The sequence below is a fragment of the Lissotriton helveticus genome, chromosome 12 (assembly GCF_964261635.1).
Source record: "Lissotriton helveticus chromosome 12, aLisHel1.1, whole genome shotgun sequence".
In the NCBI taxonomy this organism is placed as follows: domain Eukaryota; kingdom Metazoa; phylum Chordata; class Amphibia; order Caudata; family Salamandridae; genus Lissotriton; species Lissotriton helveticus.
In genome coordinates this window covers 112,236,221-112,264,170 of record NC_136073.1, presented here as the reverse complement: position 1 = coordinate 112,264,170, position 27,950 = coordinate 112,236,221, and the positions used below count along the sequence as shown (strand labels likewise).

The 27,950-nt window shown below is 48.9% G+C and overlaps 1 protein-coding gene across 1 annotated transcript in view; it reads left to right on the top strand.

Moving 5' to 3' along the window:
- Positions 1 to 5,414: 5,414 nt before the first annotated feature.
- Positions 5,415 to 27,950, top strand: part of LOC144797970 (uncharacterized) — a 110,996-nt gene continuing 88,460 nt past the window's right edge. The window contains exon 1 of the mRNA XM_078668777.1: positions 5,415 to 5,543. The gene's annotated coding sequence lies outside the window, so the exon portion shown is untranslated. The remainder of the gene's footprint in view (positions 5,544 to 27,950) is intronic.

Here is a 27,950-nt window from a genome sequence, read left to right as displayed (position 1 = left end):
AATTCCAGCTTCTTTTGATTACTTCACATAGCCATTTATGAACGATACCCATTCTGGTGAATGCATTCTGGGACCTAATCCCGCGATGTTCCAAGAGACTATACTACCTATCCTGCCACTGGGATTATGCCCTGATGTTAAGATAGTTAATGGAGGGTTTGCTTGATCACCTATACTCGGGGAAACGCTATCTGCTATTATCTCATTGGTAATTATACTGTGTTCCCCCCCACCTCCTGGACTATCTAGACCAATCACTGTCATAGGGTAGCATCCTACCAGACCCAATTGTTCATTCTCTTTAACCCCATTGCGTGTTTCCAATGGATAAATGGTTTTAGGAGAATGTGTGGGAGATTCCAGGATAGTAAGACTCAGCTGACCATTAGACACAAGTTCATCAAGAGAGTTTCCAGTATCAGTGGTATCCGGGGCTGCATCTAATACAGCTGCAGAAAGCACCGCCCAGTCACTTTCTCCCTTGCATACATCTTGGTACAGTCAATCCACTTCTTCAAGACAACTATACCTATTGGGATGCAAATAGTTGCTCTGCATTCAGATATCCTGCCGTGTGGGTCTATACCTAGTACCATCAATGGCAAATCCCACCCTTGTCCAACATTCATTGCCCCGAAGATGCAAGTTAGGGTTTCTAGGCGGATAAAAAAAGGACAATGGTAACAGTTGGATAGTAGTATTTCCCAGACTGCCTAGCCCATTACTAATGTGAGGAGCAATCTGTGAATCTCTAAAAGTTACCAGGATACAATCTCCCTTAATCTCCTTCTTTATATGTCCCACCCAAGGAACCCGCCTAACCATTAGTATTTCCCCTCTCAGGTTAGGCGGCAAAGGCCTATGAAAATTTAGCCAGCTAACCACCTTGTTCCTTAGGGAGTCAAAGGGTTCTGGTACAGAACTAGAGAGTTCCGGTACTCCGGCCAAGATTACTGTATAGTCGGCCGCCGCTGGAGGAAGGTTAACTACATGTAGCCGATTTACGGTGGGGACATTCTGGGCAGGACGTTCACCAATCTTCGTTTGTATTTTCTCATGCCTAGGTGGGATTATTGTCGCAGGTATCCTTGATTTCCGCACTAAGTGTACTGGCGGAACTTGCCTTGGAAGGGGGACGGGGGCTGAGGTAGGAGGGCTAACTACAGGTACCAATGTTGACGGGGTAATGTAGTAGGTCCTGTAGCTGGGCAAGTGGCCAAATAAAGTGGGAAGAACTTCCCACATCGGTTGTTATTGTACCGGGGCTATTACCCAAGGTTCTCGCTTGTTCCTTCATACCCCCAGTGGCATTTTCAATTGCTTGCAGTCTAGTATCAATACAATCAAGTCGTACAAAAATGGGTGCTAAAAGCTTCTGCAAGACATTGGCAATAGATGATATAGACAGATCCCCCCATCCACAAAGCCCCTCGCCATAGACAAATGGACCAGCCACCCCTGGCACCGGCAATTGGGAAGGCTGTATAGGCTGCGTTGGAGTCACAGTTTCATTAATAGCCATAGGAGAAGGGGGTTCCATTATATGAGGGATGGTATCAACAGTGCAAGAGGCGTGGACCAATTTCGCCCTTTTAGCCGCCTTGGATTGTCTAGATCTTTTCCTTTTCAATCAATCAATCAATCAAAGCATTTATATAGCGCACTACTCACCCAGAGGGTCTCAAGGCGCTAGGGGGGGGTCCGCTACTGCTCGAACAGCCAGGTCTTGAGTTGCTTCCTGAAGGCGAGATGGTCCTGGGTCAGGCGGAGGTGGGTCGGGAGGGAGTTCCAAGTCTTGGCGGCGAGGTAGGAGAAGGACCGTCCCCCTGTGGTGGCTCTTCGGATGCGGGGGACGGCGGCGAGGGCGTGGCCGGTCGATCGAAGCTGGCGTTTGGGAGCGTAGAAGTTGAGGCGGCTGTTGAGGTATCCTGGGCCATGGTTGTGTAGGGCTTTGGGTGCGTGGGTGAGGAGACTTTTTTGGGAATAGCACCTTCTCGACGGCCCTGTACATGAGATAAATTTAGTTCACTCCCCTCGCTCTGGATCGTGGCAGAATTAGGCAATAGAGGTGTGGTGGCTTCAAGTGCAGGCTGGGGAGAATCACGTTGGGAAATAGAGGAAGACCTTAACTGTTGTAAAACAGACTCATTACTGGATTACTTATTAGAATATAACTGCCCGGGATGGTTTGAGGTCAAGGCAACCCATATGGTGCCACAAATTATGATCAGCTCAGACAACTTACAAACAGGTTCTGTAAAGGAGTGCTCCATTGCTTAAATTGTGATGGTGGCAAAGTTGTCCCATGTTTTGGTGGAAAGGTTGCTAGTGTCAGACTTAATACTAATAGACGTAATAGTGTTATGTTTTGTATTTCAAAAACAACATATTCATTGTATGGCAATGCAGAGTCCCATAAAATGGAGTTAATTGAATTATTTATGATTGCATTTTATACAAAATGTTGCCTGCAAAAAAATTGCTGGCTGAATAAGATGCTGACTGAATGAGATGCTAGCTTCAATCAGCGAATAAGATGCTAGCCGAATAAGAAGAAGCTAACTTCAGCCTCCTCTCCTCCCTCTTGTTTTCTTTCTCATGAAGCACTCCATGGCACGCTGTTCCAGCTATCTCTCTTCCTACCTTCTGCAATGAGTCGCTCTCTCGCACCTTGCTTCTGTACACCGCTGCATACAGTGTTGCTGTCTCACCACCCAATATTGCGTCCTGTTGCCCATGCACTTCTGTCCCCCCACTCTCATTGCTGCCTCTCATTCGTGTGACTCTACCTGCCTTCTGCTTCGCTCCTTTTCTTGTCTGAAACACTCTGAGAGTGCATGTTTCGCGGCTCTAGAGAACAGGTTACAGAGGTAAATTAGAAGAATGCGTGTGGGGGCTGATAGGGCACTCTCCTCAGCCAACTCTGGAGCTTGGGGTGCTATCTGCCACAGCTGCATAGCAGTGGATGCCCGCTGCCCTTTCCTGTCGTCCTCCACCTCTCAGAACTCTGATTTCAAAGTACATTTACGGCAGTTCACCAGGGACTGTGAGGCATTTCTCGACTGCCCACTCTCAACTTTCAACCCAGCCTGCACACAAAGAGCACCAGAGGTTACGTCTCAGATGACATCACTGCACCATCCACCCAGATCGTGGAGGGGTCTCTAACTGCCGGTTCCACTACACCACAGCTGAAGTTGAGTCTGTGTCGTACCCAGTGGAGTAGCTAAAACTTATACCACCGAGGGAGGTCCCTGAGTTTTCTGCCCAGTGATGGCGGGTGCAGGTAGAGCAGATGTGGGAAGTTGACAAACGACAAGGGAAAATAAAATGTAAAAAAAGATAACCACATGAAGTGCTACCCAGCGCGGACTCCCCCCCCCCCCTCCCCCCCCCCCACTCCCCTTCCCCCATGCAAACTACTTTGGGAATCTTTGAAAGGAAAAAGTACTGCGATGTCAGTTTGTCCATTGCTCTAACTTCTTCACTCCTCAGTCACTCATTATTCCAGTTTGACGCACTCTTAGCATCTGGTTGCTCGTGTTGCTTTTTTCTATGCTGTATTAGTACATGCTCCGTTTTTTGTAACATTTATCAAGAAAGCAGCTTCAAGATGGCCGCACACAGAAGGTGATAGTGCTTTGACTTGCATCAAGGCACCTGTCTTTCTGTCTGTGCGTTAAAAAGCCTTGGAACGTGTCCATAAATATTTCCTGAGGCAGGCATGTATTCCTGAATCAGAGTGCATACCCTGGTGCAGTATTTGTATAGCTCTTCAATCGCTGGCGGCACAGCACCCAGGATAACGTGCTGCCTGGCTAAACACTTAAGGACCCAAAGGGGAGACATATTGGCTATACCAATGTTTATGCTTTTAATTTACCTGATTTGCCCAGAATCACAGGATGTTGAGCGCACGCCGAGACTCGAGCCTGATTTCCCAGATCCAAAGCCAGAATCTCTAGCCACACCCACATCTCCTCCCGTGTGCGATAAAGTCTAGAAAAAAAAAAGATTTTCCTTCTTTCCACCTATTTCTGACAGGGGTGTGCCACTGACTTTGGCCCAAACTAAGCGGCCTTTAAAGATGAGGACGTACCGTATCCTCGCGGTGACCGAGCTGCGGACCGCACACACAGACCTGAGCTGCAGCAGCAGGTGCATTAACTCTCAAACCAATTCGCGGCTCGAGTACTGTTTTTTGTGCATATTTTATATAGCGCGAACTCGACCCTGTATTTACATTACACATTCAGGCAGATTAAGTGATTTGCAACTTATGAGAGATTCCCCCGTGGCCACAATTTACTTTAACATGCGATCAATCTCATCAAATTATTTCATTAGCCTTCTGTTCCATATAGGTACAACACCAATCACAATTTTCATTTTGTCATTTTATTAGTTTATATTTTTTCTATAGTGTATAAAAAATATATTTTTTATTTTTCCTATTTTAGTACATTCCTTCCATATACATTAGTGACATGACTTGTAATACAGATTGAATCATTTTATAAAAAGTGCATTATGTCTTATCAAAAGAACATTAGTAATGTCTACATAAATCAAACAAAAAAGGGTTACATAATCTAAAATACAAAACATCAGCCTGATATATACACATCAATCACCAATCACACTACCACAATCATACAAATTCACACTTATACTCCTCTCAATCTTCTCCCAATCATAATCAAATGCTATAATTGAGGAAACACAGTTGTTATTTATGTGTAGTTAAACGCCAGGTCTACGCGCGTTTCGGTGGGTTAGAACCACCTTCCTCAGGACCAGGGTAAAGAGTATTAATCCTTCCTCTTTGTGTATATACAGGGTACCTAGTCTTTGTTAAGTGATGAGGGTAACTGCATATCCTCAAATCAATAGGGAACTTTTCCACTGCCGTGAGCAAGTATATAATTATATCCTTGGGTTTATTATAAAGGCCTCAATACGGAGTTTTATTTTATTCGGTCTATTTTGTCTGACAGGGCGTCTTCTGATAAGGTCGTCGTAATAGGCCCTTTTATCCAAGAAACGATTTCCACATACTGTAGTCTTCTTTTCGTAGTATGCAGCCCACTTTTTATTTCAAATAGGTGTATCTCTCTTTCAGTAGTTCCACCTTTTTCCTCCGAGGGTGTCGGGGCGTATGGTCATCTTGCCACGTGTCAAAGTGCCGACAGATAGATTAAGTGATTTGCCCCGAATCACAGGATGTGGACGCGACCTCGAGCCTCGAACCCTTAGTTCAGCACCAGAGTCGGCAGCTTAAGCCGATGGGCCACATCCTCTCACCACGTACAGGGCCTGGGGCCGAGTGTATCAACACACCAGGGCTCCATGATTAGACGATGCGCATCAGGTGGTGATCTGGAAGGGTCGCGGCTGCTTTAAAAAGCAGGAGGCTGCGAGGGCCTCCCCCTAGACATCAACAACCACAGAGAAGGCAGCGGCGGCCCCTGGAGACCCGGTGCTGTCGACGAGTTTCGGCGCAGTCTCTCCAGCTTGAGTGCTACCTCTGCTGCTACTGACGTGTAAGTACGCAGCGCCTACTGAGGGACAGGGAGAGAGGAAGGCGCTACAGGGGCCAAGGCTAGCATCTAAGGGGCCGCACCGAGGGGGCTTACTAGCAGGTACTGGGCACAACCAGAGCCTCTCTTCCGCCTGCATACGCCCTCCCTAGCTACTTTCACTTTTACCTCTTGCACCAAAGAGGGTTGTGGCTGTATCACGAAACATTTAGACTGGCCCCGTTCCATGCATGTCCTGGTGGTAACAGGCGGTACTCGTACAACCTCCCCGTACCACCGTGTTATAGAGGTGGAAATGTGTGCCCAGCATGTTTCTGCATGTTGATTATGCAGTGTTTCTGTTGCGGTGGTGAATTGTTGTTTTTGGTGTGCTGTTGTGTTTTTGTGCATCGTTATTTCAATGTTTTGTTGTAGGTTTGTACTGCGTGGTTGCACTATTTTCTCTTTTTAAGTGTGTGTTGTGTATTATTGATTGTGTTCTAGTTCGGAGAGGTCCGCGAATGCTGCTACACTCACTCCACACACAGACGCAGCTCTAAATGCTCGCAGGTTGCAGGTACTCTCAGCTATTGAGTACCTGCACTTTTTATGTTTTATTTAAAGAGACAGTACCTTCACTTCTCTGCCAGAGCGCAATGCTTTTAATGGGGGAGTACCTGGCACTTATCAATAGCAAACAGGTACTCGGGGCAGTGAGTACCTGCACTTTTCAATTTGCCTTTCAAGCACTGATCACAAATACCGTTAACAAAAAAAGTGACAAGTATGAACTTCCAGCGCCTATCACGGGACATTCGGATTAACTTTCTTCTTTGGGCCTAGTTATGAGATGGTGGGAAGTAACACGCTTCAACTGGTGACCGCAGGTGCAGTATACATTCAGTTTACAAATCATATGGGAACAATGCCACGCGCGGGTTTAGCCCGGAAGTAACATTGTGTAATGGTTTTCAGAAAAAGGGACCAGGAATAGGTGGAAATGTATACCAATGGGTGAGCCAATGCCCCCAGTGGGCGTGCCAATGCCCCCAGGCATTTCCGGGTCAACAGGTTCTCACCAGGAGCAGGGGCGGTGGGTGACATTTGAAAGTGGTGAGGCGCAAAGTAATTTGCATACAGCACCGTAGCGAGCGCAGCGAGCGATCCCGAACCCCAAAAGTAAAATTTTGAAAAAAAAGAAGAAAAATCGTGCATCTTCAAGCAAATTTGATGAAGTAGGAAGGTTAATAAAGCAATTGTGAAAGTGCAGTTATTACATTAATAGATGGTATAACATAGGTAGCTGCTTATTCAGTATAACCACAGAGCTTCATACATTCCGTCCTATTATGCTCAGGTGCTGAATTTAGACTATAAGACTTTCATGAAAATCTCTACTCTAAGAGTTAGAAGAAGTTGCACAGCAGTTGGGAAACAGCCTTCACAAAGCAGAGCACAAGATGAACTGAATCTTTTTGTAGTCATTAGATCCCTGTTTTACTATGTACACACACTTTATGGATGGGTTGGTGGATGCATAGGTTGGATGTGAATGAATGAGTGGTTAGACTGAACTCTGGGATGGGTGGATGGGTGGATGGATGGATGGATGGATGGATAGATGGATGGATGGATGGGTGAGTTGGGTGGTTAGATGATTTGGAAGGATGGATGAATGAGTTGGTTGAATTGGTGACCCGGTGGATAGGAGAGTTGAATAGGTGGATGAATGAGTTGGGTCGATGTCTGGGGTGGGTGGATGGGTGAGATTAAGTGGGTAAATGAGTAACTTGTTTGGACGGATTGATGTAACGTGTTGCTATTATCTTTAAGTGATGTGTAATGATGTATCTTAGGTCCAATGCTAATGGAACTTGACTGGTAGAATTTTCATGTCATTTTCGATGGTGACAAACAGTCTAACATCTAATAAGTCATGCCTGAGAAACATTTGCTAACCTGCAAGAGTTTAAGAAGGATATCCACTAGCAAAGCTTGAAAACAAGGTGCCATGTAGACATCAGGCAGCCAGCACTAGGGCTGGTCCATGTTTAAGAGTGAATGCGGATCTGCTCCCTCTCATTGTGCTCATCCTGCCACTCTGATCTCCCCAGGATGGGATAAGGACTGCGCTGCTGAGTCAAGTTGCCCTTGAGATACACTGAACCAAATTATTGGCTGTAAGGAGTGCACTGAGCTACGCATCAAAAACCTGACCCATGGGAGAAACCAATGCTGCCAACAAGTACCCAATCCTGCCATACATGCTTACGACCGAACTGGGAACGCAAACCAGCCCTGCCAATTAAGTTGGACTAGCTGTGGGGAGGGGGGAGTCCCAGCTCTCCCACGTGACCATACTGTGTGGGGTCGCAACTGAAAATATTATCCACGGTTGGTCATTACACACATTAGCCCCGCTCAGCATATGTCTGTACTAAATCTCCATTCCTTTATTTTTGGCCACCCTCAACCCACTTTGCTGTGAGCTCCCTCTGGCTCGAGGCTCAGGCTCACCCTTCACTTGTCGCAACTGGTATACAGCCCTATCACTTACATCATTTGCCCAAAGCAGGGGCCTCAAGCACTAAAGCCCAGCTAATCACCACCTTGAACCTCCCATGACGCCACCTCATTCACAGACGTCCACCTCTGCACAACAACAGGTCTCACTTCTTTCTTACAGGTCGAGTTGAGCTCTCACTCATAGCAGTGTAAATGAACTATACGTGTGAGACTGTCCAGAACTTTAGTGTCGATAACTTTTGGGGAAGGTAGAGAGTTTATGAAGCTGCCTCAACACCTGGGGACCTCCATTTCCATGGAGTCTAAATTGCTTTTTCACCCCGGTTTGTAAAGGAAGAGACTAATTTGAGTGACGTTTTGGTGTATTTACTCTGTAGCACAGTCAGAAACATCTTTTTTATTTTTTTTGGCAGCGTGTAGTCTTAACCATGGTAAAGACTAGCTCCGTCCTCGACGCCCCTTGCCCACACTCTGATATTGTGCGGCGCAGCACATCGCAGCTATTGAGCATGCAGAGAGCCTAACATCATTATGCGTTATGTGACTGACTGACTGTGCCCCTTCCCGCTCCGCCGCCCGTCCTTTCTCTCTGCCCGTCTATGGAGCTGGAACGGCCCGTGTCCCCCCCTCTCTTACAAATGGCTGGTCTCGTGGGCCAGAGAGGCAGCGAGCGAGGAGTGCTGTTAAAATGGATCATTTCACTATCCCTGCTCGTGTATTTTACTCATGAACGACCACACAAAGCAAACAAGCATTTACAATGCAATGGTTTCGCCTTTTGAAAAGTTTGATCTATTGGCATTGTAAATGACAACATTTGTATTTATGTGTTGGTTTTGATAACCTATAAATAAATGGCATTGTTATTTACATTGCCATTAGCTTAATCTCTTGCAAATGTGAGACCTATTGTACCTACACGGTACACTGCGAAGGATACGGGGGCGGGGGGGTGCCTTGCTTTCCCGGATGCATTAGCGAAGATGTGCCTCTCCCTCTGCCTGTGGCGCATTCTGCATAAAAAGGCAAATGCTCATCACTACAAGTGACTGCACTTCCAGTCCCGGCTGCAGCCGGACACTGGAGCGGAGTCCACGAGGCTCCAAGATGCTCATTGTGCCACAAAGGCGACACCCCTCCCTCAAACAGCCTCCCCCGCAGGTCTTATGTATTTAATACCACTAATAGTAATGTGTGCCCTTCTGGGGGTCATTGCAGCTTTAACAACAAACCAGGCTCTGATTTCTAAGAAATCTGGAAAGAATATTCAAAGTTTCCATAGTAACATGACGTTACTAACGCTTATTTCATAACGATGCCGCGCACAATTGTGTCAACTATGCTCCTGGCATATGCGGGGGGGCCTGCAGCTCCTAAATTCCTAACTGCGCAGGGCCAACTTAAGGCTTTCGCCTTCATATGTCGACAGGGCTACACTAGTAATAGCTGTAATCTTCAGCATATTCAAAACGGCAAAAGCAGAGAAAGTGTCATTCTTTTCATTCTGCAAGTCAAGAAGGTACACAGCAAACTATTTGATAGCTCAACTAACAATAATTCTCAAAACAAAAGCAGCAGTGCCTAGCTGTTCCCAGCAAAACGCGGAGAGTACATTGTAGATTTTAATTCAGACACTACTTGCAGTGCGGGAATATTACTTATCGTCTTTAAGGCTGAGACAGCGAAGCCTTCCTTAAAACCTGTCTGTGCAATTGCATAGGTGTCAAATAGTACCGGAAGCAAAAAAAAAATGTATGTGTATGTGTATGTGTATGTGTATGTGTATGTGTATGTGTATGTGTGTATATATATATATATATATATATATGTATGTATATATATATATATTAGGGCAGGTAACGGACTTGCTGTGACTTGCCCCTGCAAAGGAAAAGTGCCGTAAGGTTGTGTCAGAGGAGGAAGGAATGAAGGCAGAGTATGGGAAATACTCTGGGGGAAAAGCAAGCAGGAAACAGTTCTAGTGTGTTGTCCCAGGGGTGAAGGGTGGGTGGCACGGGCGGCTGAGCGTCACTAAGAAGGCACGTCCCCACGGCACACTGCGAAGGATCCAGGGGGGGAGGGGGGCCTTGCTTTCCCGGATGCATTAGCGAAGATGTGCCTCTACCTCCGCCTGTGGCACATTCTGCATAAAAAGGCAAATGCGCATCACTACAAGTGACTGCACTTCCAGTCCCGGCTGCAGCCGGACACCGGAGCGGAGTCCACGAGGCTCCAAGACGCTCATTGTGCCACAAAGGCGACACCCCTCCCCCAGCCTCCCCCGCCTCTCCCACAAAGAACAATGTGCACCCATGCCGTCATCTCAGCATTTTGGAATAAGAAAGTATTAATCTATTAAGTGAAAACAATGCAACCCCAAATAATACCTCCTCCGATAGTGTTCAAGAGCATGTGGACAATGACAACCTCGACTCCTAAACTGAAATGCCCACTACAAAAGCTTTGCACCCTGTGGTACATTTTCACCCGTATAAATGTAAAATTGCGTTAGACACCCACCCATTAATCTTTAACAGCTAGGAAGGTTTCGAGAATTTTTTTTTATTAAAAAGCAGGTGCAAATCCAATGTGTGACTTTGGCTGGCGGCCAGCCTTGGAGCTTTGTCAAAGCATAATCTAGCATGATTTCTGTAAAACGTTATTGTCGACTATTCTGCCAGGGGCCCATCACCAAGCCAGCTCCACACACGCCCACGCCTCAGACACCCATTGACTAACGAGGGGAGGGGAAGTGACAGCGGGAGGGGGGGAAGGCACACGGACAGCGGGTGGGGGGACGACCTCACGGAACACGGGAGGGGGGAGGGGGGACGGGCTCACAGACAGCGGGAGGGTGGGTGGGGGAAAGACAGGACAGCAAGCACTCGCCAAGGACGACTTCTTCCGGCGGCGGTCGGCAGCGGAATGACCAAATGAAACCTCGACGACCCAAAAAATAAGCCCCGCCCACCGCCGCACTGACGTCCTAAAAGGGGCTGGATGAGAAAACATCCCAGGAACGCCCACGAATCGCCTCGGTGAATGACGGACGCCTCTCTCTTCCAATGGCTAGCATCCATTTATGGAGCTAGCCAATGGAAGACAGAGGCGGGAATAAGCCACATATTTGTGAACAAAAGTTTTTCGCCTGCGCGAAACGCTGCTTGCGCAGCTGTTCGCAGGCGAAACCTAACTAGAACAAAAAGGGCGTGCGGCCTGTTTGCACCACTCTCCCCCGTCCCTTCTGCTCACCTCCGAACTTCGGAGGTGAGCGGAAGGGACGGGGGAGAGTGGTGCAAACAGAACCCGAACCATGATCTTGTTGCCGGGTGAAATCTATCTGAAACCGGACTGGGGGGAGAAAGACAGGGTAGGGAAGGTGGGGGAGGGGGGGTCGGCTAAGGATGATATTAATTATAGATGTGCAGTGTAAAAAGTGAATTACAGGCTGTTTTGCCCTCAGGCTCTGAGTAACATCACAGACAACCGAAGCTCCCTTTTCGCTGTCCGATGTAACGTGAAGACACTCCCAGAATTCACTGCGGCCCATCTATATTTCTATTATTACTGCTGTGTTTATCTCTCTGTAGACAACAGCCTAATGCAATAAAACCTACAAAAGGCCCCTCTCCCCCGCCACAGCCGGTAATTACTGACGCGCTGGGGGAGGTGTCTGTGTTAATGAAACACAGTCCGTCCCTGGGGGCCGCTGCGCGCGGGGGCATGAATAATATCATAAAAATTACACCGATCAACGTGTGTTTAGTTACTTAAATGAATACTTTACTATCGGGCCTCGAGAGCCGGTGCGCTTGACTGCGTCGCTAATAACAAGGAAGGGAGGCGGCAGCGCCTTTTATCTCCTGGAAATAACAGAAAAATAGGAACAAAAATCATTTTAGTATCCGGATGTGAAATCCCGCAAGGTGTTCAGGCCCAGGGACAGTGCTAAGACCGAGTTCACCAGGCGTGGACTATGGGACAGTGGGAGCCCTCTGCCCAGGAGTTGATAATGGCGGGGTTGTAGGTAGGAAGGTGCAGCAGGCAGTGCACCGGCCGCAGGGGCATTGGAAAGGCGTAGATAACCAGGCCAAGGACGTAACGGACTAGTCTGTTATTACATGATGATTTAGACACAAAACTGAAAACTCCACTATTAACCCCATAGCACCGCAGTATATAATATATCCAAACGAAGTTAGGACGGAACTGCATACACCCCGTGCCCCGGCCTCTAATGACATTTATTTATCCTCCGACCTGCTAAAATAAAAAACAAGTTAGTACAACTGGGATACTCACTAAAAGAAGTCGACAAGCATAGCACAGGGCAGGCTGGTGATGCGCACAGTCCACTCCACTCCACACACCACGAGGGGAGTCCCAGGGCCCCAGAACCGGATCAACGTCAGCAGCGCCGTGAATGGCCAATCATTGCATGACTGCATGAAGTCAGACAGTGATTGGCCATTGTGCAGTGCTGCTGAGCCACCCACGCGCGGCATCCAATAATGGATTGCCCTGCCCTGCTGCGCGGTGACCGGCCAATCCTGGCGCTGCATGCAGCGCCAGGATTGGCTTGGGGGGCACACTAACTGCTCACCCTGTCTCGCCCTTTTACGCCGGGGGCTGCCGCCCGGTTTAACCAGCACCCCCCTCACTAGCTGTAATGGGGGAACTTTCATGCGCATGCGCGGGCTAGATTCAACCCCAAGCAGCACTTGCGCATTAGGTCTGCCTGCAGTGTCTGACTAATATACGTGGACTCGTCCTGCTGTCACTCAGACCAGCCCCTCCTGCCCCCCCGGCGCAGCGCACTCCCGTTTCAGTCTGGTGCTGCCCGGATTCCCGGCGGCGCTCGGATAATCCTGATAATCAATTTTAAAAATACACTGTGACATTTATTTTACTTGCAGCCGGGGGTCCATGGGCTGGCGGGGCTACGCCCCTACGCCCCAATGGACGCACCACGGCTGACCAGGAGTCTGTAACACCGCGCCCAGGATTCGCAGGGGCGGTATTACAGGGCTGGTTTCTACAAGGACGCCTTAATAGGGCTGTTATTTTAAAACACTAATTTCTTTAAAAAATTACAATTGTGACCTTCAAACAAAAAGATCTTATACTTAGTACAACACCACAATAGAGCACAGCTTGCTGTGTGACAGGTGTGCGACGGTCACCCCTTCTTATTTCTTCCCTTGCATTCCATTTTATCGGTTTTCCTATGATTAAATGCAGGACTACAAGTAGGGGAATACAAAGTGAACAAGCATTGGCAAAGCCAGTAAGCCAGGCCTTGGCAGGTTGACGGGTGTTTAATATTTTTAACATCACCACCTAACCAAGTACTCTAATCACGCACACCTCCAGTGATACAATGTACACCTAAGTGTGCTTTTAACAGCAATATTAAAAAGAAGACAGAAAAATGAATCAATATTTTACTTGGCAGACGAAGTGTAAAAAAAATACATAGCTGATACTTGGAATTAATAACAAGCATTTGTAATGCAATAGGTCTCTAGGAAAGTTTGAGGTATTGTAAATGACACATTTTTTATTTATGTGTTGGTTTTGAAAATAGCGAAATTAATAGCTTGTCATTTACAATGCCAATAGTTTTAACTTTTGCAAACTTGACACCTATAGCATTTGTAATTCAATATGTGTTGTATTTACATGACTTAGATGTATTAATATTACAAATAATTATGGCTTTTATTATTTTAAATAATTAATAGAGTGAAAGTGACTGCGTGTGCATTGTCGGAATGGCACGGGGTGGAACCAACTGCACGTGCATTGTCAGCATGACAGAGTGAAAGTGACTGCGTGTGCATTGTCAATATGGCATTGTGTGCAACAAACTGCACGTTCATTGTCATAATAGCCCCGGGATTGAACTGGCTGCACCTCGATTTTCAGGATGGCACAGGGTGGAAGAAACCAACTGCACGTGCATTGTTAGTATAGCACTGGGATGGAACTGATGGCACGTGGATTGTCAGGATGGCACAGGGTGGAAGAAACTGCACGTGCATTGTCAGTATGGCACAGAGTGAAACTGACTGCACGTGCATTGTTAGTATGGCACCGGGGTGCAACTGACTGCAAGAATATTGTCAGGATGGAACCAACTGCACGTGTAGTGTCAGTATGGCTCGGAGTGAAACTGGCTGCATATGCATTGTCAGGATGGCACAGAGTGGGACCAACTGCACGTGGAGCATCAAGATGGCAGGGGGGCAATTGCCTGCACGTATGTTCTCATGCTGGCAGCATGGTGCAATTGACGGCAAATATACAGACAGAATGGCAATAGGAGGCAATTGGCTGTAACTGCATTGGCGAGCAACAGACTGCACATGTACTACCAGGATAGTAACAAGATGCACTTGGCAGCACGCATATTGTCAGGGGCATGATTTTAGCAAATCGAAGACCTGGGGTAAAGAAAATTAATAAAAACAGGGTCTACCGATGAAATCGTAAGTGGAGCACCACAAAAGAAAGAATAGAAATGGTCCCGTCCATGCTCATTAACGTCCAGTGCAACGCATTGTAGCGAAACATTATTAGTCCTTTCAACACCCGTGATGTACAGCTAAGCTCTTAGCTAAAACGCCATACGAAGGGCAAAACTATTAATCTATAGAACGCCTGTGAGCGGGGGAGAAAGGAGGGGTGATTGAAAGCAAAGGTTTCGAGAAGGGCTGGAGGAAAAGGGAGGGTGGAATGTGAGTAGCAGGGGGGAGTGCAAACAGAAGAGCCTCATTACAGCTGGTGGGGGGGCGGAGGAGCAAAGAGCGCTCTGGCGAAGCGTCGCGCTTCAAGAGCCATGTGTAAAAGCCATCCGGAACACCAAGACGATATTAGAGCTTTGCACATAACGTTTATTAAAGTCCAGTGGAAACCATACGACCTCAGCCACAGCCGCGCTAGCGGAGTCAGTCTCACTAAAGCCCCGGTGCTCGCCTTGGAACGCTGGTCGCGGTGACATTCGGAGTGATGTCACCGCGAGCAGCTCCATTACATGCGGAGCCGCCGGGGGAGCATTAAGGTGGGAGATACCACACATCCCCCTCCCCTGCGGACTGAAACATGAGGATTAAACAAAAGAACAAACACATTGTAGAGAATCACATCATAACATAATGATCAAAATATCTGGGGGGTCTGGTCACTCTCCTACTAGACCTTCCACCAGGGTGGGGAACCAGCAACAACTTCTTTGTGTTAGTCATTGATCTCCACCTCATTGCCTTCACCCTCCCCTTCACTACTGGGGTCATGCTCGGGTGGGTGAAATCTTACTACTCTTCCCAGGTTCCAGATCTTCCCCTCTTGAGTCTTTACAGCATTCTTGAACAATTTGGTGATCTTGGTTGGACTACTGTATCCCGACCAACTTGCTCTACCAGTAGGGGTCCTGATCTTAATGTCGTCCCCTACTTTGAATCCAGCCTCCTGTGTAGATTTGAGCCTGTCATACCTTTCTTTCCTCTCCACCATGGCTCCCTCTGGTCTCACCAGGCTTTCCGCTTCTTTGGAGTGATCCGACCATCCCTTGTGCCACCCCATCCACCCTGGGGATAGCTTGGTGTTTGGTATCCTAGCCCGGAGCAACTCGAAAGGGGTGACTCCCGTTGTTTGGTGCGGGGTTAATCTGTACACCTCTGCCCGCCTCCATACTTCTTTCCAGCTTAGGCCACTGGCCTTGGCTAGTTGGATGCTCTCCTTGAGGGTTTTATTAAAACGCTCGACCATGCCATTGGTCTCGGGGTGATACAGAGCACAATGCTTGTGTGTGATACCTCTCTCCTCAAGGAAGTCTTCCATCTCTTTAGAACATAATTGCACCCCATTGTCCGTGAGTAGGCTGCTGGGTAATCCTTCCCTGACCAACAACTTTCATGAACTCGATGACGACCTTGGTTGTGACTTCACTCACTAATTTCACCTCCGGCCACCTAGAGTACATATCCATGAGAACCAGAATGTACGGCGTGCGCACTTCTCCAGTCAATGGACCCACAATGTCCAGTGCTAAATCCTCCCAGGGCCCTGATGGTGGCGGCCTGCACACCATTGGAGGTGTCATTTGTTTCAGGACTTTGTCGCTGTCGCTGCATGCAATACAGTCTCTTATTTTCCTTTCAATGGCCAGGTCCATGCTCGGCCACCAGTAGCTCTCTCGGAGTCTCTGTTTTGTCTTGGTGATGCCCATGTGGCCTTCGTGAGCCATCTCAACAAGGCTCTCTCACAGACGTGGGTGGTACTAGTCTCGTCCCCCTGAACAAACATTCATCGACTATGGACAGTTCGTTTTTGACAATCCAGTATGGCCGCAGAGCCTCCTCGCGTTTATCTTCGTGTTTCCATCTGTCTTTTACCCTTTTGCACACCTCCTCCAAGACCTCGCCTTCCTTCAGTGCATTTTTCCATGTTAGTTCTCCTACTGCTCTCTGGATTGCGCAGACATTTTCCATCTGATTTTCATCCACCTCATCTTCCACCCTGTCGTGTGTTTCCTTTGCCTCATTTTCATTTACAAGTCTTGACAAACAGTCTGCCGCAAGGTTAGGCGCTCCCGGGACGTACTCAACCCTGAAAGTGTATTCTTGTAGACCGACCACCCAACGCCTGATCCTACTGGAGATGGCATCCCGGCCTTTCTTGCTGAAGACTTCTACCAAAGGCTTGTGGTCAGTACGAAGAGTGAACTGTGTGCCCCACAAGAAGTCTCTGAATTTCCCCAATGCCCAGGATACTGCCAGAGCTTCCTTCTCGATCACGGAGTAGTTGTTTTCAGACTTCTGGAGTGACCTTGAGGCGAAAGCTATCGTTTCTTCTCCGTCTTTGCCTACCTGAGGGAGGACCGCACCCAGCCCCTTTGCGCTTGCGTCGGTGGTGACCACAGTCGCACGGTTGGGTATGTAGGACTTAAGACTGGGGGCTTCTGCAAGTGCCTTCTTCACGTCTTCAAACTCTCTCTGGCACTCCTGACTCCAGTTGAACGCCGTCTCCTTTTTCAGTAACAACCTGATGGCGTATGTCCTTCCTGCCAGGTTCTGTATGAATTTTCCATAGAACTCCAGCATTCCCATGAATGACTTGATTTCATCTTTGCTCGTGGGGGCACCAAATTCACAATAGTGTTCTGGAGCTCGGCCTTGGGGCAGATTCCTTCAGCTGTCACCTTGTGTCCCAAGAAATCCAGCTCTGCGCAGCCAAAAACACACTTTTCTCTTTTTACAGTTAGTCCTTGCGACCTAAAACTTCCCAGCACAAGTCTCAGCCTCTCATCGTGCTCTTTATGGTTTTTAGCAAATATAAGCACATCGTTCTGATAGCATACAATACCACGGTTATCTTTCAAGATGTTCCCCATGAGCCTTTGAAACACGGCTGCCGCCGAGACCAGCCCGAAAGGCATCCTCTTAAACTTGTATGCCCCCATGGGTGTCACAAACACTGAGTTCTTGCGACTCATCGTGCTGTTTGATCTGGAAATAAGCTGAGGTGAGGTCGAGCGTGGAGAACACCTTAGCCCCTTCTAGCATGCTCATCATCTGGGTGATGTTCGGCAGTGGAAATCGATCGACCACGACCTCCTTGTTCAACGCTCTCTGCTCGATGCAGAGCCGAACCGACCCATCCTTTTTCTTTGCGGCCACGATGGGCGCCAACCATTCCGTCGCTTCCACCGGTTCAATGATTCCTGCCCTGCAGTTTCTCTAGTTCAGCCTTCACCTCTTCTTGGATGGCGATGGGGAACTTCCTGACCTTCGCCACTACCGGCTTTGCGTTTTCTTTCAACTTTATTTTGTGACAGTAGTTCTTCAAGCATCCTAGTTCTTCCCTGAATACATCCTTGAACTCAGTCACCAGGTCTTCTTTGTGTTCCTGTATCTCCTGTATCAAGATCTGGGGAATGCTATTGGGATTGAGATAGATCCCAAACTCCTTCTGTGCCTGCCAACCTAAGATGTTATCCCCGACTGTAGACACATACACCTTGGACACAGTTGTCCTGTCCCAGTACTCAATTTTGTCCCAAAAGTAACCTTTCATAGAGATGGGACGACCCGCATACCCCCCAGGCCTCACGTCCATTTTCCTCAAGATTTTCTTCCCCTTGGATACTCGGGAGAATTCTTTTGCACTAATGATAGTTATCCTAGAACAGGAATCAAATAATGCTTCTAACTCGGTACTCCCCACCTTTATGGTGTCACTGGGGCTGCTGACCTGACCTTCATCAACCTGCACTACAATAACTTCACACGTGGAGCCAGTAAGGCATTGGATCTGACTTTCGTTCACTTGCACTACAATTTCATCACACACCACGTTCGTCCTGTCTCTACTCTTTCTACTGAATCCTTGTCCACTCTTGCAATATTGCTTGAAATGTCCTTTCTTTCCGCACTTGTTGCAAGTGAACCTGATGGCGGGACACACTTTGTCATTGGCTAGGTGCCCTTGCTTACCGCATCTATAGCAGGTGCCCTTGAATTGTCCTCCCACTTTGCTCTCCTTCTGCTCTTTACTCACTATTTTCTGGCCTTTGATTACAGAAACAGCCTCACACTCGGTCAATACTTCACTCACATTGGGTTTTTCTTCGCCTCTTTTCTCCCCAGTGTCTTGCTTTATTTCCTTGAAGCACTGTAACATGTGTTCAACTTGTTTAGCTATAATTAAAACCTCCCTCAAGGGTGGGTCATCCTTAAGCCATAACTCCTCACGTACACGCTCCATTCTGCAAGCTAATACAAATTGATCCCTGATCCTTTCCTCACTTGCACCACCAAACTTGCATGTGGCAGCTAATTTCCTTAATTCAGAGACAAAATCTTCAATAGATTCCCCCTCCTTCTGTGCTCTTTTACCAAAATGGTACCTCTCCATTATGGTGCTCGTCTTAGGGAGGTAGTGTAAATCCAATTTCTTCAGACTTACTTCTAGCTCATTAAAACCCCTAGCTTCCTGCGTCCCTAGTTCTGGGAGGTGATCCAAAACTTCCTCCCCTTCTGCTCCAAGGTAATACGCCAATAATGCTACCTTTCTTTCTACTCCAAGGTTTGGCCCACACACAGTAGCATAATTCAAAGACACTTTTTTCCACTTTTTCCATTGAACAGTGGGATCACCGGGGTTAGTCAGGAAAAAGGGTGGAGGTGTCACACTCTGCATGGTACAGTGTCACTGAGCGATATGGTAAGGAGAAAGACTAAGGAAACAATGTAAGTTAGCTAGACTACGGTGTACTAGTAGGGCAAACTACTATTCTCAGTCTACAAGTAACAGGGTGCATTAACTCAACTCACACTCAAATTCAGCATATTCTCATCAGGGAAGTATGTAAAACATTTCTAGGCAGTGGGGAGTGCGCAAGTTCACGTGGATACCAAATTTGTGTACAAAAGGATAGCTTCTCCCTAGATATTGCACAGTGCTCTCAAACCACAGTGGAGGGCCCACAGTTATGATTCCTTGTCTAGTCAAAGGTGTCCAACACAGCCAACACCCTCCAGAGCAGAATGTCACAGGCTCTTGAGGAGAGTCCAAACAAAGTTCAGGGTTGCACGCCGTCTGAATTTCACGAAACTGTTGCGCCAGCACGACATTCAAACGGGAAGGGCGCAAAAGTTTTACTTTTTAAATCCTACAAAAACACCAAGGGTAGAGCGCTGCTTACGCTGCCAGTCACTTCACCGTATGATACAGACTAAGGTGTTAACCATGGGAACTTCGTCCTGGCACGCTGGCCGCTTCCTGATGAGGGCAACCCAACCGAAGCTGAGGAATAGAGGGTAGTCAGGCAACCAATCGCGCCGTTTGTCACAGATCCACGTAAAGTTAAGCTCCCTGCAGACTCTCAGGCCATGGTATGCATCTCTAGCTTCTCTGATGTTGGCGCCACAACGCACATATGCTGGACATAGATTTAAGGTGTATGCTCACCACGCTTCTGTGACTGCCTGTCACGAACTCACATCAGTCTCCCCTCGTGGGTAAGGGCACAGCGCACCTGGCTTTGCGTGTCAACTGACAGTCACCCGCTGGTTAGAGTATGGATCCGGCTGGCGCTTTGTAGTAATGTCAGTCAGACACTTGCTGCTGCAGCCGCTTCACTCGCTCTCATAACCCCTGTCACAAGTTCACCGCGGACAGTTTGATGCTCGTGTGTTTACCACAGCGCGCCAAAGGTCAGCTGACAGGCGTTACCTTCTTTCCTTCCTTGAACACTGACAGCTGCTTTAGTACCCCCTGGCCTGCCGTCACTCCTCCACACGATCATTCCTTGCTCACCACTGAGAAGTTCGTCAGCCCCCCGCTACGATTGTTACAGCACACGCTTCCTTCCTCCCGCCGCATTTCACCACAGTCGGGTAGTTACAGGTGGGCGAACACAGCGCGCCTATGGACAGCTGGGGTTGGTGAACACAGCGCGCCTATGGTCAGCTGGCGGGCGTTGCCTTACTTCTATTTAGCCGGGACAGGTACTTTTCTTCAGTCTGACCCGCAGTCGCTCCTCATTCCGCTACTTCTTCTGTACTTCAGTCTGCCACAAGAGCGTACAGATGCTCTTTTACTTCCAGTTGTACCTTCCATGCGTGTTGAGGTCGTAGATCTCGAAACACCCTCGTCGCCAGTGTAAAAGCCATCAGGAACACCAAGACGATATTAGAGCTTTGCACATAACATTTATTAAAGTCAAGTGGAAACCATACGACCTCAGCCACAGCCGCGCTAGCGGAGTCAGTCTCACTAAAGCCCCGGCGCTCGCCTTGGAACGCTCGTCGCCGCCAGCAGCTCCATTACATGCGGAGCCGCCGGGGGAGCATTAAGGTGGGAGATATCACACCAGGCTCACTTGCAAGTCGGATGGGGGTCAGGGGGGTGGTATTCGTGTCCTTGGACAGCAGTGCCTGCCAACAGAACCGTAGCCTCGTGGCTGAGTGTGCACATTGTGGCTGCTGATTGCGGTCTGACAGTGTTTCCACTGTTCATACTGAGCTATTTTTGTTCGCGTCTGTTTTGAGTTACATGCTTTGCTGCATGCAGTATGTAATCCCATGTCTTTTGCCTGGTAGTGCGCCAACACTTTCAGTGCACGTAGTAACTTGCCCAGACATGCGTGGAAAGTGCCCTTCTGAGTTCTACCCCAGGTCCTGTAACTGCCGGGTATTCTGCGTGTTTGAGGAAATTGGGGTGTATCAAAGCCATATGTCACCTGCATCAGCTGGCTGCAGTTGCAGCTGCCCTAAAACTGTGACGTTGGATTTTGGTGTCTTTTGAACGCGTCTGAACGAGCGTGTTGTCTAGAGCTTTCCCTTTGTACTTATGTTTGTCTGTGTGTTTTACGAGACATCTTTGCAAATAAGCCTGGCAATTTGCAGGTAATTGTGTATTTCTGCGAGGAGCTGCGATTTCCGCCGGATGTTTCAATGGCCTACAGCAAAGTTGTAGGATGCGCTCTAGTCTATGAGCGTGAACGCGATGACGCGTCACGCCATAGACAGGAGCGCGATGCGCGCGCAGGCGCAGTAGGCGCAAATAGGAAGGCGCGAACGGGGAAACGGCAGTTGGCGACCGGAGCAGTCACTGTGTAGACGCTCGGCGCCCTTACGCTCTAATAACTTGTTGTTTAAGGAAATAAATACAAAGCAACCTTTTACCTACCTGGAGTCAGTGCATTTTGTGGGCTAAGGAACATTACATTGGCGACGAGGCTGGGATCACGAACACCAGGCACCACAGTGGTCAGGAGAGACACTCCATGACAGCCCCACACCTCCAGCAGTAAGCACTACAACGAAAAAAGACGAGCAGAGGGCGTGGCAGTAGCAGAAAAGCACGGGAACCACCCAACCCAACTTCAACAACCAGGTCAGTGCTGGGCTAGGGAAGGAGAGCACAGCCAGCACCCTGGCAGCCAAAAGCATCGACCCCAAGACAGAGGAAGGGGCGCAAACTGACGACCCCACGCAGAATAGAAGGGACAGCACACCAGGCAGCCCCAGAGGACAAGGGAATACGGTAGGGAGTGCAGGAGCATCCGGTGTACCCATACAACACAGTGCCCAGGTGGTCGACCCCAGAGGTGAGGCTAAAATGGCAAGTCAAGCGTCTGCCCTGATGGCCCCTGTTCCATTCCTGCCTAGACCGGGCGAACCACAGTTAAAATGGGAAGACTGGAAGGAGTACTTCCAAAACTATATTGAAGCACTCGAAGATGAAAACGAAGGGGCATTCACCCCGGAAAGGAAGAAGAGACTGTTACTCCACAACCTGGGCCCGGAAGGGGTGAGAGTGTTCAAGAATCTGGTGCCCAAGGAGAGGGGAGCGACTGAAACAGATGTGTTTAAAAACGCACTGGATGACTTAGACAGCCATTACCGTCCAGCAGTTTGTGTCTCCATAGACAGGTATAATTTCCAACAGAGGAAGCAGGAGGCGGGTGAATCGATTGACGATTACGTGGCGGCGCTCCGACGCTTGGCCATCACGTGCCAGTATGGAGGTCTTCAGGAGGAGTACATCAAAGACCAAATCGTCATGCACACCACGTGCAGGTCTGTCCAGGACAAACTGTGGGCGCAGAGTGAGACGTCGCTTAAAGAAGTGGTTGCAATGGTCAAAAAGGCTGAGATGTCAAGACGCGGTGCAGAGGCAGCAAAACGTGAGAACGCACCGAGACAGTTGGTCAACAAGATAGACGAGGCACCCCAGACCGGCAAAACCAAGGGGGTGTATGGAGATCAGAGGAAGGACACGAGATGGACAGGGAAGCAGACAGGCCGCCCTGGTCCAGACAACAAATTTGCATGTTATAGATGTGGCAGCACGGCACATTCGGCGCAGGATAAACGATGTCCCGCGTTCCGCGCCAGATGCTCGTTTTGCGGCCTGGTCGGCCATTTTGAGAAAGTCTGCCGCAAGAAAGGGAAGAAATCCACGGTCAAGTGCGTCGATGCGGCCACAGCGGATGTCAGCGGGGAGGACGACCTGGATGACGATGACTTGGTGTTATGCATCGAGGACCAAGTACTTGAAGTGTCGGGAAAGCGAAGAGACAAGCCCCGCACGGACATGCTGATAGGGGGTGTGAAGGTACATGTGGCCGTCGACTCGGGATCTCCTTGGACCATTGTGCAAAGATCCATATGGGAGGAAGACTTTGTGCCTGTGGTGGGGCCAGACCTATGGCCGCCAGACATCAGACCCATCTCGTACACGGAGAATGCCATTCCCCTGGTGGGGTGCCGAGACTTCACGTTCGAATTCAGAGGGAGGTCAGCCACGTGCACCCTGTATATAGCAGAGAGAGGTCCTTCGGTGCTGGGGTGGAGAGACGCAGGAGATCTGGGGATCATACTCAACCCGGGAGGAAAAGAGCAGATTCTCTTGACGGACGAGTGGCCCCTCACGAGAGGTGAAGATTGGAAGTCAGCATACCCCAAAGTTTTTGATGGCTCAGTGGGAAAACTGGACAAGTTCGTTCACAAAATGGTCCTCAAGGAGGGCGCAGTACCAGTAGTGCATAAAGTCAGGAACATTCCCATGTCTACCAGCGGAGCGGTACAACAGGAACTCAGGAGGCTGGAGGAGCAAGGCATCATAGAGCCGGTGGACAGTGCGGAGTGGCTATCCCCCTTGGTCGTGGTCAAGAAGCCAAATGGACAGGTTCGTCTCTGCGTTGACCTCCGCGAGCTCAACAAAAGTCTCATCGTGGAGAAGTTTCCTCTACCTAGAATCGAGGAGATGCTGGCCAAGACTAAAGGTGTGACTCACTTCTCCACCATAGACCTCACGTCTGCGTATTATCAGATTGAGCTGCATCCATCGAGCAGAAGGTACACCGCCTTCATTACCCCATTCGGGTGCTACCAGTTCCGGAGGATGCCCTTCGGCCTAGCATCCGCGGCGGCTGTATTTCAGAAGCTTATGCATCGGCTGTTCAAGGACATTCCTGGGGTACAGTACTTTCAGGATGACATCCTGGTAATGGGCTCTTCCAAAGGAGATCACGACAGGAAGTTGCAGAGAGTGCTGGAAGTGTTGCAGAACAAGGGGCTAACGGCGGAATGGAGTAAATGCAAGATAGGGACCCATTCGGTGACCTACCTGGGCCATGAGATCAGCACGAGCGGAATTTCACCCAAGGCACGAAATGTGAAAGCCATAAAGGATGCAAAGGCTCCCAGCTCCAAGGAGGAGGTGCGGTCGTTCCTTGGAATGGCCGAGTATTATAGTAAGTTTGTGAGACACTTCGCCACCAGGACGTACAGATTGAGGCAACTCATCAGAGACAAGACCAAGTTTGAGTGGGACGCAGAAGCAAAATTGGAGTTTGACACAATCAAAGACTGCATCAGTCAAGCTGTTCCTTTGCAAGGGTTTGACCCCTCGGGCCAGACTGTGGTGACCACAGATGCCAGTGATAAGGGCTTAGGGGCGGTTCTGGCACAAGTGAGGGATGATGGTGCCACTGAGACTATCTGCTTTGCATCACGTGCGTTGTCCCCGACGGAGCAAAGGTACAGCGTAATTGAAAAAGAGATGCTGGCCGTCACCTGGGCACTGGGCAGATTCAGGCAGTTCGTTTGGGGTACGAGATTCAAGCTGCAAACGGATCATAAACCCCTGATCAAAGTCTTAACTTCCTCGGGTCATGAGACAGCGACCCCGAGGATAGCCAAAATGACTCTGAAGTTGCTCGACTACACCTATGATGTCGAATACTTGCCGGGAACACAGAACAGGGTCGCGGATTATCTCAGCAGGGCTGCGGCGATGGAAGCGGCGCCGGAGGATGCCCTGGACAAGGAGGAGATGGTGGCATGCATGGAGGATCATGAGAGATCTATAAGTGTCCAGGAATGGGAGGCAGCCTATGATCAGGACAAGGAAAAGGTGGAGATCAAGAGACATTTGACGTCAGGCTGGCCCGACAAAAGGAAGCTCACAGAAGGAGTACGGAGGTTCTATGAAATGAGGGAAGAACTGTCCCTGAGTGACTCGGGAGTGTTCCTCTATAGGGGCGAAAGAGTCGTGCCGCCGGATTCACTGGTACCCAGATTGTTAACTCTACTGCACGAGGGCCACCTCGGTATCGTAAAGACCAAAGCACGCGTCCAGCAGATGTATTGGTGGCCAGGCATGGACGTCCACATTGAGAGGCAAGTAAGGGAGTGCGGCCAATGCCAAGGCGCTGACAAAGTGCTTAGGCCACTCCGACCGGCCATGGGGAAGTTTGACACACCACAAGGACCTTGGGAGAACGTGGCAATCGACATACTGGGGCCGGTACTGGACAGCAGGGGAGTGAACAAGTATTTATGTGTAGTAATGGACAAGTATTCAAAATGGCCTGAGGTGGACATTCAGGAATCCATGGACACTGACACGATCTTGAGATTCCTGACGTCAGTTTTCTTAAGGGAAGGCATTCCCAAAACCATCCTCAATGACAATGGCCCGCAGTTTGTTTCGGACAAATGGATTAGGTTCATGAGGAGAAATGGTATTGAATCTAAACACACGGCAGTGTATCATCCCGCATGCAACGGTCAAGTAGAGCGGTTCAACCGTGTGCTGATGGGCTCCATACAGGCGGCCATCACGCAAGGAAAGGATTGGGAGACAGAGGTGATGAGTATGCTGTGGTCTTACAGGATCACCCCCACGGCGGTGGGGTACAGTCCCTTTCAAGTGCTGAGAGGACGGCATCCGTTCACACGAGACAATGTAGTGTGGAGGGAGAAGACCATCACCAGTAAATGGTCCCCTGCGGTGGTTCAGCACAACCTGGAAAAAGCTCAGAAGATCTATGCCGCAAATTTTGACAAACGTCGCAATGTGAAAGGAACAGAGCTGGAGGAAGGAGAGTGGGTTAAGGTTAAACTCCCTACCCTTCAAAGGAAAGGTGACAGCAAATATAGTCGGCCTCTACAAGTCAAGGAGGTGCGAGGTAGAGCAGCCCTCCTCAGCGACGGCAGGGTGTGGTCCCAAGACCGCATGGCCAGAGTGAACAAGATAGTCGTATGGCCCAAGCTGGAAGAGACAGAGACACAGAGGAACTTCCAAGAGACTGCGCCTCCACCGGAGCAGGGTGATGAGGTATTTCCCGAGGAAATGGGAGAGGACAGTGAGGTAGAAAATCCCAGCGCAAGGTGCGCAGTCAGAGATGACACACAGACTGGAGAAATACAGAATGGAGATCGGAGAGATGGTTCGAGATCAAGCGGAGACAGAGAGGTGGAAGAGAACATGCCGGTAAGACACACCCGCAGTGGCAGGGCAGCTACAGTGCCCTCTAGATATAGAGACTTTGACATGAGTGGACATTAACAATAGGTTGCCACACTGGCTGCTCAGCCAGAGAACATTGAGGAATCATGGACACCATTGAGTTATAAAGTTAACTTTGTTTGTTAAAAAGGGGGAGATATGTAGGATGCGCTCTAGTCTATGAGCGTGAACGCGATGACGCGTCACGCCATAGACAGGAGCGCGATGCGCGCGCAGGCGCAGTAGGCGCAAATAGGAAGGCGCGAACGGGGAAACGGCAGTTGGCGACCGGAGCAGTCACTGTGTAGACGCTCGGCGCCCTTACGCTCTAATAACTTGTTGTTTAAGGAAATAAATACAAAGCAACCTTTTACCTACCTGGAGTCAGTGCATTGTGTGGGCTAAGGAACATTACAAAAGTGGAGCAATGGGGGTAGGTGGCAGCACCCTGCTGGAAGTATTTGTGTGTCCCGGGGCTACGTCCTGTCGAGCAATAATTCAGTCACAGCATTACCCTTTCTAACAACTTGCGCTGTTAACAAAGCTTTTAACTTGAGGTTTTCCATTATTACGTCTGACACCCGCTTCCGCTGTCCCCGTGGTTGACTGCACGTTTCAGTATTTACATAGTTTGCGCAAAATGCCTTCTGAAGTTTACAGTGGAAGTAATTTTGTACAAAATAAGCAGTATGCCCCGCTCTCGCATGCCATCCTTCTAAATCCTGTCACTAACGGACAACTGCCAATCAAGAAGTGGAAGGAAAGGGATTGTTAATTAAACCAACGCAAACACTGTCAGAAAGTTACAGTAAACAAAGACCACGCGAGGAGGCAAATTGCAAACAGTGGCTAAACTTGCCCTCCACTTTCCCGTCTGGCTTTGGACTTCAGTATAATCCCTTCTCCCTACCTAGTGAGTAACCTGAATGGCGGTTTGGGGGCAGGCGTTAAGGACCGGTGTGCAAATTACCAATTAGATGCTGATTTTGAAGTTCATTTTCTAACAGGGCTCGCGGGATGGTTTTAGTGAGGAAACGTAGCAGATGCCCAGGGTGTCCCAGCAGACGGTAGATGTTCACAGAGATATACTTTAAGCACACAGCAGACCATATAAGTAAAAGCCAGTGCGCACTGACAGATACATTAAAGCAGACACAGTGACTCACAGCGATACACAGACACCAAGACTGGAGAAGCATGGCTGCTGATGAGATTGCTTAAGGGAGGTCTTTAATTAAAGTCGCTGTCACTTGGGTTTGCTCTGCCTGTGATGCACACACACCTTTTGTTACACACGAGGCACAGCTCTAACAAGAGTGGAGGGTGAGGAGAACTTAGTGTAATACAGCTGTAGCAGCGCCACATCAGCATGTACATGTGTGCTGGGAACCCCAAAGCTGCGTGTGTGCTTGGAGGGTGGGAGGAGGGCTCCTAACGTCAAGCGGAAAGATGGAAAGACCAAATAAAAAAAACAGCGACGGAAGGGAAATGTTGCATTCTTACTATTTGTACTTGCAACAGTTAAGTGTTTTTAGATACGCTTCCTGATGCCCCTTGGCGATGTCTGTTCTGTAGGAGATTAGAGCCCACATCCGTCAG